Source organism: Vigna umbellata, chromosome 6, assembly GCF_029865625.1.
Source record: "Vigna umbellata cultivar VRB3 chromosome 6, Vumbellata_1.0, whole genome shotgun sequence".
Lineage (NCBI taxonomy): Eukaryota > Viridiplantae > Streptophyta > Magnoliopsida > Fabales > Fabaceae > Vigna > Vigna umbellata.
Window position 1 is genome coordinate 7,744,624 of NC_142170.1, and position 8,658 is coordinate 7,753,281.

Consider the following 8,658-nt stretch of genomic DNA (forward strand, 5'->3'; position numbering starts at 1 on the left):
ACTTATGATCGAAACATTGGCACCCACTATGGGGTTCAAGTAAAATTCTACCATACCTTCACGTATGAAATTTATTGCATTTTTTTCTATAGTCGTTAACCACCTATTCGTGAAAACAAGCGAGACTCACAAGCATAAAAGTCACCAACATAAGAAGTGTTTCAATGGTTCTAAACATCACTTTTTGTCTCAATGATGTCGACATTTTCGGGAAAGTCGATGCCATCATCCTGTCATTGTCTTTCACAAATAAAATGTACATGTGTTCTTTATATACTTGTTGATGGTGTAGGTGCGCAGGACCAAGACCTAAAATCATCGCAACATAGGAAGATGCTCCTATCTGGCCCACTAACAAGGTCCCAAGGTTTGAGATGGTGATGAAAGCAATAGTCATCGTCATTTATGAAAAGTGAAAAAATGGCTTGGTGAAAACCCTCCCCATACTGCTGCAAGTGTCACTACCTAGAGAGCGATTTCCTCAGGGTTGAGTTCGACGACTAGAATAATGGCATCATCGAATTCAGTAATGACGTTACCACCCAAGGTCAAGTCCAACTTTCTCATGTAGTAGAATCCAATCCGATGGTGACCCTAATATTAAATGTGAAGAGTAATATAGTAGAATGATGTGCAGTGAAGGCACTACGATGCATTCAACAATACTCGAACTTCCACGAACTCCAGGAACTTCAGCAAAGGCTGACCAACCTAGAGAATAAGAGATCATCTTCTTGACTTTGGCCAAACTCCTGTGTAAAAGGCCTTTGCAATTCCCAAATGGAGCAGGTCAACTCGACTTAGAACAAAAGAAACTTGTGGACACTTCCACCACTTTGATCAAAAGATCGATCTTCTCAGTGCTGGACCTAAACAAAGAAGAGAAGGTCAACTCGACAAAGGATGAGAGATCAATTTCTTCAACGTTGGACTCATATAGACCGGAGCAGGCTAACTCAACGTAAAATGAAGGGAACTCATGAATGCTTCTGCTACTCAGAACAAAAGCAAGAGAAACACAAATATCATAGCCTACGCCAAGATATAGAATCAGTAGAGTCCTAGGATTCCATAGAACATCTTGCAAGACGAATAAATTGGCAACACCTAACAAAGCCTATCCAAATTGACAAGCATAAAGCCTTCCTAAAGTCCACAACAGCGACTTTCGAAGAAGCTCGACTGAAGGGTCAATCACATACAAGCTCGGCCAAATCGCTAATCCATGGTCCATGTGATCAGTCCTATAAATACAATCATCATTTCCTAGGGAATACTCACTTAATAATCACATATTTACTACTATATCCATGAAGATCAAAATTATCTTACTAACTTGAGTATCAAAGAGTCTTTTGCATATTTTAATTATAACATAGATTCACAGTCCATGTGAGTCCTATAAATACAATCAGCATTCCCTAGAGAATATTCACTTAATAATCACATATTTACTACTATATATATAAAGATCAAAACTCCCTTACTAACTTGAGTGTCAAAGAGTTTTTTGCAGGTGATAAGATCCTTGTGGTTGCTTGATTGCTCTTAATGACCGAAATGAAATTTCTTGCTTCTTAGAGGAGAGAGATCCACCTGCAAAAGACTCTTCAACACTAAGTTAGTTAGAGAGTTTGAATCTTCATGAATATAATAGTATGAATGATTATTAAGTAAGTATTCATTGAGAAATATTGGTTGTATTTAGAGGATAAATATGGATCGTGAACCTATATTATCGTTGAAATAATACTTATCTCAAGTATATAATAATAAAGTAGTTAATAATAACATAATGATACACTGTTATAAATAATAACTATAATATTAAATTGTTGAGATTATTTATGATATATGATACTTCTAGACGTAAGTTTGAGTCTTTCTAAAGTGAGAAGACTTAATGAGTTTTGTTGGACCGTGCTTTTTTAGTATGTTTAATGAGCCAAATAAAAACATGAGTTAATGTGTTCTCTTTAAGTTAGATTCATATTAATATAATAACTTACTAGAATGATGTGGATATTTTTTTCTTTTATCGAAACATATGTATCACTTTTTCACGTGAAATGTTAATATAAAGAAACAGATCATCTAACAACTTCACGCTCTTTTAATGGAAAGAATAACATTAAGTAAAAAAATGAGAAATATTGAAATAACATTAAGTAAAAAAGCTAAAAAATAACACTGAACAATTGTTATAAATAAGGGTGGGCAAACTGCATTGTTTATACTGTACTATAAACCAAGTATAGTTAACTATAAAATAATTCAAATAAACTGGATTGAACTAAAAAATAGTTAAAAAAACTGAGTTGAACTATTTTTTAGTTCAGTTAACTAAAATATAATTCAGTAAACTGTCCTAAAGCCTAAGTGATACATATCAAGATGAAAACAGTCCTCACAGAACATAATTAGTCTTTACTGTACTAAATTATATCTATACTATAAAAACTAAATTATTTTTATTAAAAATTTAACTATACTGATTTGCGGTTCAATTTAAAAAAACTGGACTTTTCTATTAGTAATTAACTGTTTCAAATGATAAACCGTACAATAGTAACCAAAGTAAACTGCAATTGGTCTTGGCATCGCAAACATACAGAAACGGCATGTTTTTCTTTTTTTTTTATCTTAAAACTATTTCAGAATAAGTTTTAAAAGTTTATTTAAATTCTTAACTTAAATAAAATTTAATTGCATTGATTACATTAAAAAAAATTGATAAGAAAAACCTTGGTCAAAATCTATTCATTTATAAATTTCAACAGTATAATAATTTTTAGTAAAAATAAAAATAATAATAAACTAGTATGATATATAATTATGAAAAAGTAGGATATACAAATATAAATTAATACAAATAACTAAGTTATGAGAAAAAAATAATTCATAACAATTTGTAAATAGTATTAAATGTGTTTTTTCTTTTTTATTTATCTTAAAACTATTTTAGAATAAGTTTGAAAAGTTTATTTAAATTCTTAACTTAAATAAAATTTAATTGCATAGATTACATTAAAAAAATTGATAAGAAAAACCTTAGTCAAAATCTATCCATTTATAAATTTTAATAGTATAATAATTTTTAGTAAAAATAAAAATAATAATAAACAAATATGATATATAATTATGAAAAGTAGGATATACAAATATAAATTAATATAAATAACTAAGTTGCATGTTTTATGAGAAAAAAATAATTCATACCAATTTGTAAATAGTATTAAATGTGTTCTTTTTTGTCTTAAAACTATTTCGAAACAAGTTTGAAAAGTTTATCTAAATTCTTAGAGTATTTTTTTTAAAACTAACACTTAAAATTGTTCTTTTAGAAATTTAATTTAGGATATTTGTTTATTTAAAATCACTTTTCAATAAGTTATTTGATAAAAAAAATAAATAGTATGTCTTCATTATGTTTGGGTGGAACTGTAGTTTGTTTTAATGAAGTTGTATTTTCTTACTGTTTTAAAACAGTTAATTGAGTTAACTGAACTACTAATAGGAAAGTTCAGTTTTTTTAAATTGAATTACAAAATAGTATAATTTAGTTTTTAATAAAAATAGTTCAGTTTTTATAGTATAATATAGTATAGATAATCTATAGTTTAGTACAGTTAGGTTAATAATGCCCGGTCCTAGTTATAAATATTGAGATAAAAATGTATTATATATTATTCAATTTTTTTTCTTTTTATAAGACTTGGACTCATATTTAAATATTTAACAATTTTTTAATTCACTGAATCAAAAATTAATTTCACTAATGTAAGTAAAGTTGAATGGACGAATTTTTGTAGACTTCAAAGTTCACAAATCTACCAAGATGAGAATTTATGACTGTTAATAATTTTTTTAATAAGATTTTATAATAAGAACATAAATTTAGTGATTTATATTTTAGTAGAAACGTAAAAGAGATTAACTGCTTGGTTTGTGTCTGCTCATAACTTTAATTATTTTGAACTCTCATAATGTTAAATAGGGAGAGATATGTTACAGTGAGAGATTATAGTGAGTGGTGAGAGATTATAAGTGAGAAATAGTTGTTGTGAGTAGCCATGTTGCTAAAATTATTGAATATCATTTCAAAATTCTGAAAGCAAATAAAAGATTAGGTGTGGCATGTGACAGAATTTTGGAACTAATGAAATTCTTTTTTGCTATGATTTATAAGAGAAGGAAGTTATGGTACACATCCATTGTATTTTGTTTATTTTATCTTAAGGGTGCAGATATTTGATAGGGACAAGAAGCCGAGCAATCTTGTGAACTGTCAGCCATGAGTTGACTGCTTGAAGGTCTTTAAGAGCATGTCTTGTTAGAAATAATTAAATATGAGTTTATATTTTACATCAGTTAAAAATAATAAAGTTAAACATTATGTAAAAAAAGCACTCATAAATTAAATGTTTAGTTTTTCTTAATTAGTTGTCAGTGAATTGGTAGATACAGTGAAGAATCCACAACTTTTTCCACTCAATTGAAAACTCGTCAAACCAACCTTATAACTTTTAACTGGAAACTATGAATTAACTATTTGAAAATCTTTTCCAACATGTATTGTTGGGAATAATCTTAGTCTATATTACACATTAGTTAGAAATAATAAAGTTAAACACCATATAGAAAGAAAGATTTAAAAACGTGATTTTTATTATTAACAAATGTTTATTGGTAGTGAGAAGAGTTGAACTTACATCCTCTTCCACCCATCTTTTGAAACTCATTAAACGAACTTTATAACTTTCAATTAAGAGCCATGAATTGATTACTTGAAGATTTTTTTTATCATGTCTTGTTGGGAATAATTTAATTATATGAGCCTATATTTCATATTAGTTAAAAATATTAAAGTTAAACACTATGAGAAAAGAAATAATCATAAATATTTTACAATTTTTATCGATAAATATTAATATTTTATTAGTGAAAAGAGTTGAAAACCAACACCGTCTCTCCTACCTTCTAACTTAATCACTAAATGTCTTATAACTCTTTAAATGTTTCGTAAAGTTAAAAGTGTTGTGAAGTTTTATTTAGAATAACGTAATATGTATATAATTTTTTTCTAATAAACTTCTTAAGAAAAAAAAAACTACCATGTCTTTACCATTCAATCTTATGATTGCTCCATAATATTGATTATTATAAATTTAAAAGTGAATTTAAGTGCTGTATTTATAAAAAATAAAAAAGTTAAATATGTAGTAAAATAAAAAACTTGGAAACTTACTACTCCAGAGTTTTGAAGTTAAAGTAGTATTAATATCCTGTATAGGTGGGATTTGGAGTGTCCGTATGAAATTGTAGTGTTGTAAACCTGGTTGTGGACATGACAGCATAACATGTTGAAGTGCATAGCTTATTTACCTTGAAGACATAGATGAAAAACAGATTGCCAGATGTTGAGTTATAAATTTTGGAACACAGAGGACGACAAGATCTAGAATGTTAGAATTAGAAAGTGAGCCACCACAAAAAAGTAATGGCAAGTGACGTGTCTTTCGTCCACCTTGTACATTCTAGTCCACCCAAATAAATGTCCCAATTCATAGCACCGACACAGGAAACTGTAATATCACAAACGCATTAACAACACCAACTCAATTCTCCACCAATCTTCTACACATCAGGCAAACCACCACACTATTTTTTTTTTCTTTAATTGTCTAAAAAAGATAAAAATAAAAATAAGAAAAGAAATTATCGGAAGGAAAGAAATGAGTAAAATTTGGGACATAAGAAACTTTGTGGGGTAGTTAACTGAATAACTGTTGTATGAATCTTTCTTCCATACCATACCCGTATGTATGATCTTCTACCTCAACTTTTTAAGACAAACCAACTGTAATGTTCTTAACAACTTGTCTTTATCGGTCTTCTCCATCCGCTTATATCAACCAGTGTGCCTTTTTTATAAACTGCGACTGCACATAATCAGTGAAATTTTCATATCAATCAATATATATGGACCCCACCACCATAGCTTCCTGACAAAACGAGGTGTTTTTCCATCTCCAAGTTTTCTCAAAATTTAATAATTTAATCTATAATCATTATTTTATTTTCTACTGTCCTTGTGACTTATCTTTAGTTACATAATTTTATAATTAAAAAAATATAAATATTCTACAGTAAATTTATTGATGAGTAATGTTTCGGATGTGAGGGGCTGTGTAGTGCAAAATCTCCATGTCGTCTTCTGCTCGCTCTTCGTATGTCCGGTACTTTGTTCTCACTCTTCGACTTCCTACTCCGAGCACGGGTGGAGACCTGCAAAAGGTTCTCCAATGCCAAAGTCAGTTTGAGAGCAGTGGCTTTTCTATCGAACAGTAATAAGTGTGCAGTAAATGCAACCTATCTACCACTCACCCTGGATCTGTATTTATAGTTTTCGCTATGGGTTTGGGATTAGTGAAAAGTTAATCACGGCCCAAATTCAGCCCAATAGCTCTTAACATCCACTTACCTTAAACCTGGTTAATTAGCGATATGGTCGGCCGGTCTCCTAAGGTTCGGCCTTTGGACCAGTCGACCCTTATAGGCGGCACGTGTAGCCAACGGCATGTCCGGCCGACCTTTTCGTGTATCTGAATGACGAGGTAAGGTTGCGTGATGTCGGACGCATGGGTGTCCGGTTTGTTGTTTCGAGCCTTCAGTGACAAACCAGAATAGTGTGTTTGGTTCACTGTAAACACCCGGCCTATCTGACGTTCGGTCCCTACTGGTAAAAGTAACATACGCCGCGAAGAACAAAATTTTTTTTTGTAAATGTATTGATGAGCTAAATTTAGGTTTAATAGGTTCGGAGGTCCCTATATTTGCGGGTTCGTTTCAGTTGGGTCCTCCAATTTTTAAAGTGATCAATTGGGTCCCTAATTTGGTAAATGTGATTCAATAATAGGATCTCCGTTAAATGTAGTTAACGTACGTTAACTTTGTTATGAAGTGGAAGCTGAGCATCCAGGTGGCATCCTTCGTGGATTTTTATGATTTTTAGAAATTATTAACTAATGTTAAATATATTAATAAATAAAAATATAATTAGAAATTATTAAACATATCAAGTAATGTTTCGTATTTTGGGTAGCTTTTGTCTGAGAAATTGGGGAAATCTGCGAAGTTAGGGTTCGTTGGAGGTGTGCTGGCATTTGGGGAGCACCGCTTTTGCGTGAGAAATTACTCAGCCATACCTGGTGTCTTCAAACTATTTCCAATTTTGGGGTCAGGTAGCTGGTGTCTTCAAAGTTGGGGAAATCTGCGAAATTGGGGAAATTAGAAAAATTAGGGTAGCTCGTGGTTGTATTTTGGGGTCAGGTAGCTCGTGGTTTTATTTGAAGGTGAAATCCCTAAATTAAAAGTGTGTGATAGGAGGTCGAAGTTGTAGTTTTGCGACGCAGCTGGGTGTAGTGCTTGTGGTTGTTCGAAGACAATGTCGAAGGAGCACTCTTGGTATTCATCGAGTTGCAGTGCCAGGCGGAAGGAAAATGGTACGCCTTCACCGATCTGCTACTGTGGTCAAAGTTGTGTGGTGAGAACTGCCAAAACTACGAAGAATCGGGGCAAGCAATTTTGGGGATGCTCCAAGTATAAGGTATGTTACATTCAACTCAACCTAATTAAGTTCTGGTACTGTTTGTGATAAGAAGGCGGTACTCCCTAATGAAGTTGAATGTTGTCTTTACAGAATGGTGGTGAAGAAAGTGGTTGCAACTTCTTCGAATGGTGCAATGATATTGGTGGTGACGAAAGGGGAAGTTTGTTCAACAGTGAAGGAAAGAAAGAAACACTAGTGAAGAGTGAAGACATGGATAGTACTAGGAAAATGATACTGAATTTACAAAAATCAGTTTTCATTGTTCAAAAGTTGATGAAGGTGGTGATGTTGTTGGTGTCTGTTTTATGTGTAATACAGATAGTTTTAGTTTCAATGTTGATGAGGAAAGGATGATTTCTTGTAACTTTGTTGTAGGTTTGGTCTATTGTAATGAAATTAATGAAATGAATGAAATGGAAGAGTTGTTATAAATTCAGTCCATATACTGTGTACAAAATTACTGCTAAATTACAACATTGTTATAATGCTAAATCATATTTATAGAATAAGCAGTTTCATTATTGAAATGCTAAATTACAGCATTGTTATCCTGATCAGACCACAATTTGATTGTTACATTGCTGAGATACTATTGAATAAGCAGTTTCATTTGATAGCTAAATTACGAGCGCCCTCTTAGCTCGCTGGACGAGCGTCCAGTGCGGGTCCTCGCTGGACGAGCGTCCACTGCGCGTCTTCGCTGGACGCGCGTCCACTGAGCGTTTTTTCTGGACGATCGTCCACTGGGCGAGCGTTCTCTCGTGCGTCCACAGGGCGAGCGTCCTCTTGATGGGTGCGCACTGGACGAGCGTCCACCTCTCGCTATGCGAGCGTCCGCGCGTGCGTCCACTCTGGACGAGCGTCCACCTATTCTGGACACACTGGTCGACCGTCTCTGAGCGAACGTCCGCTCGCTGTCGTCCACAGGTTGACGAGCGTTCCATAAAAGCAAAGATAACATTCCATAAAAGCAAAGTTGTCATTACAGCAAACTGGTATTAATCAGAAAAGGTTCAAGATCAGAATTTTTTACATCAGAATTTTTT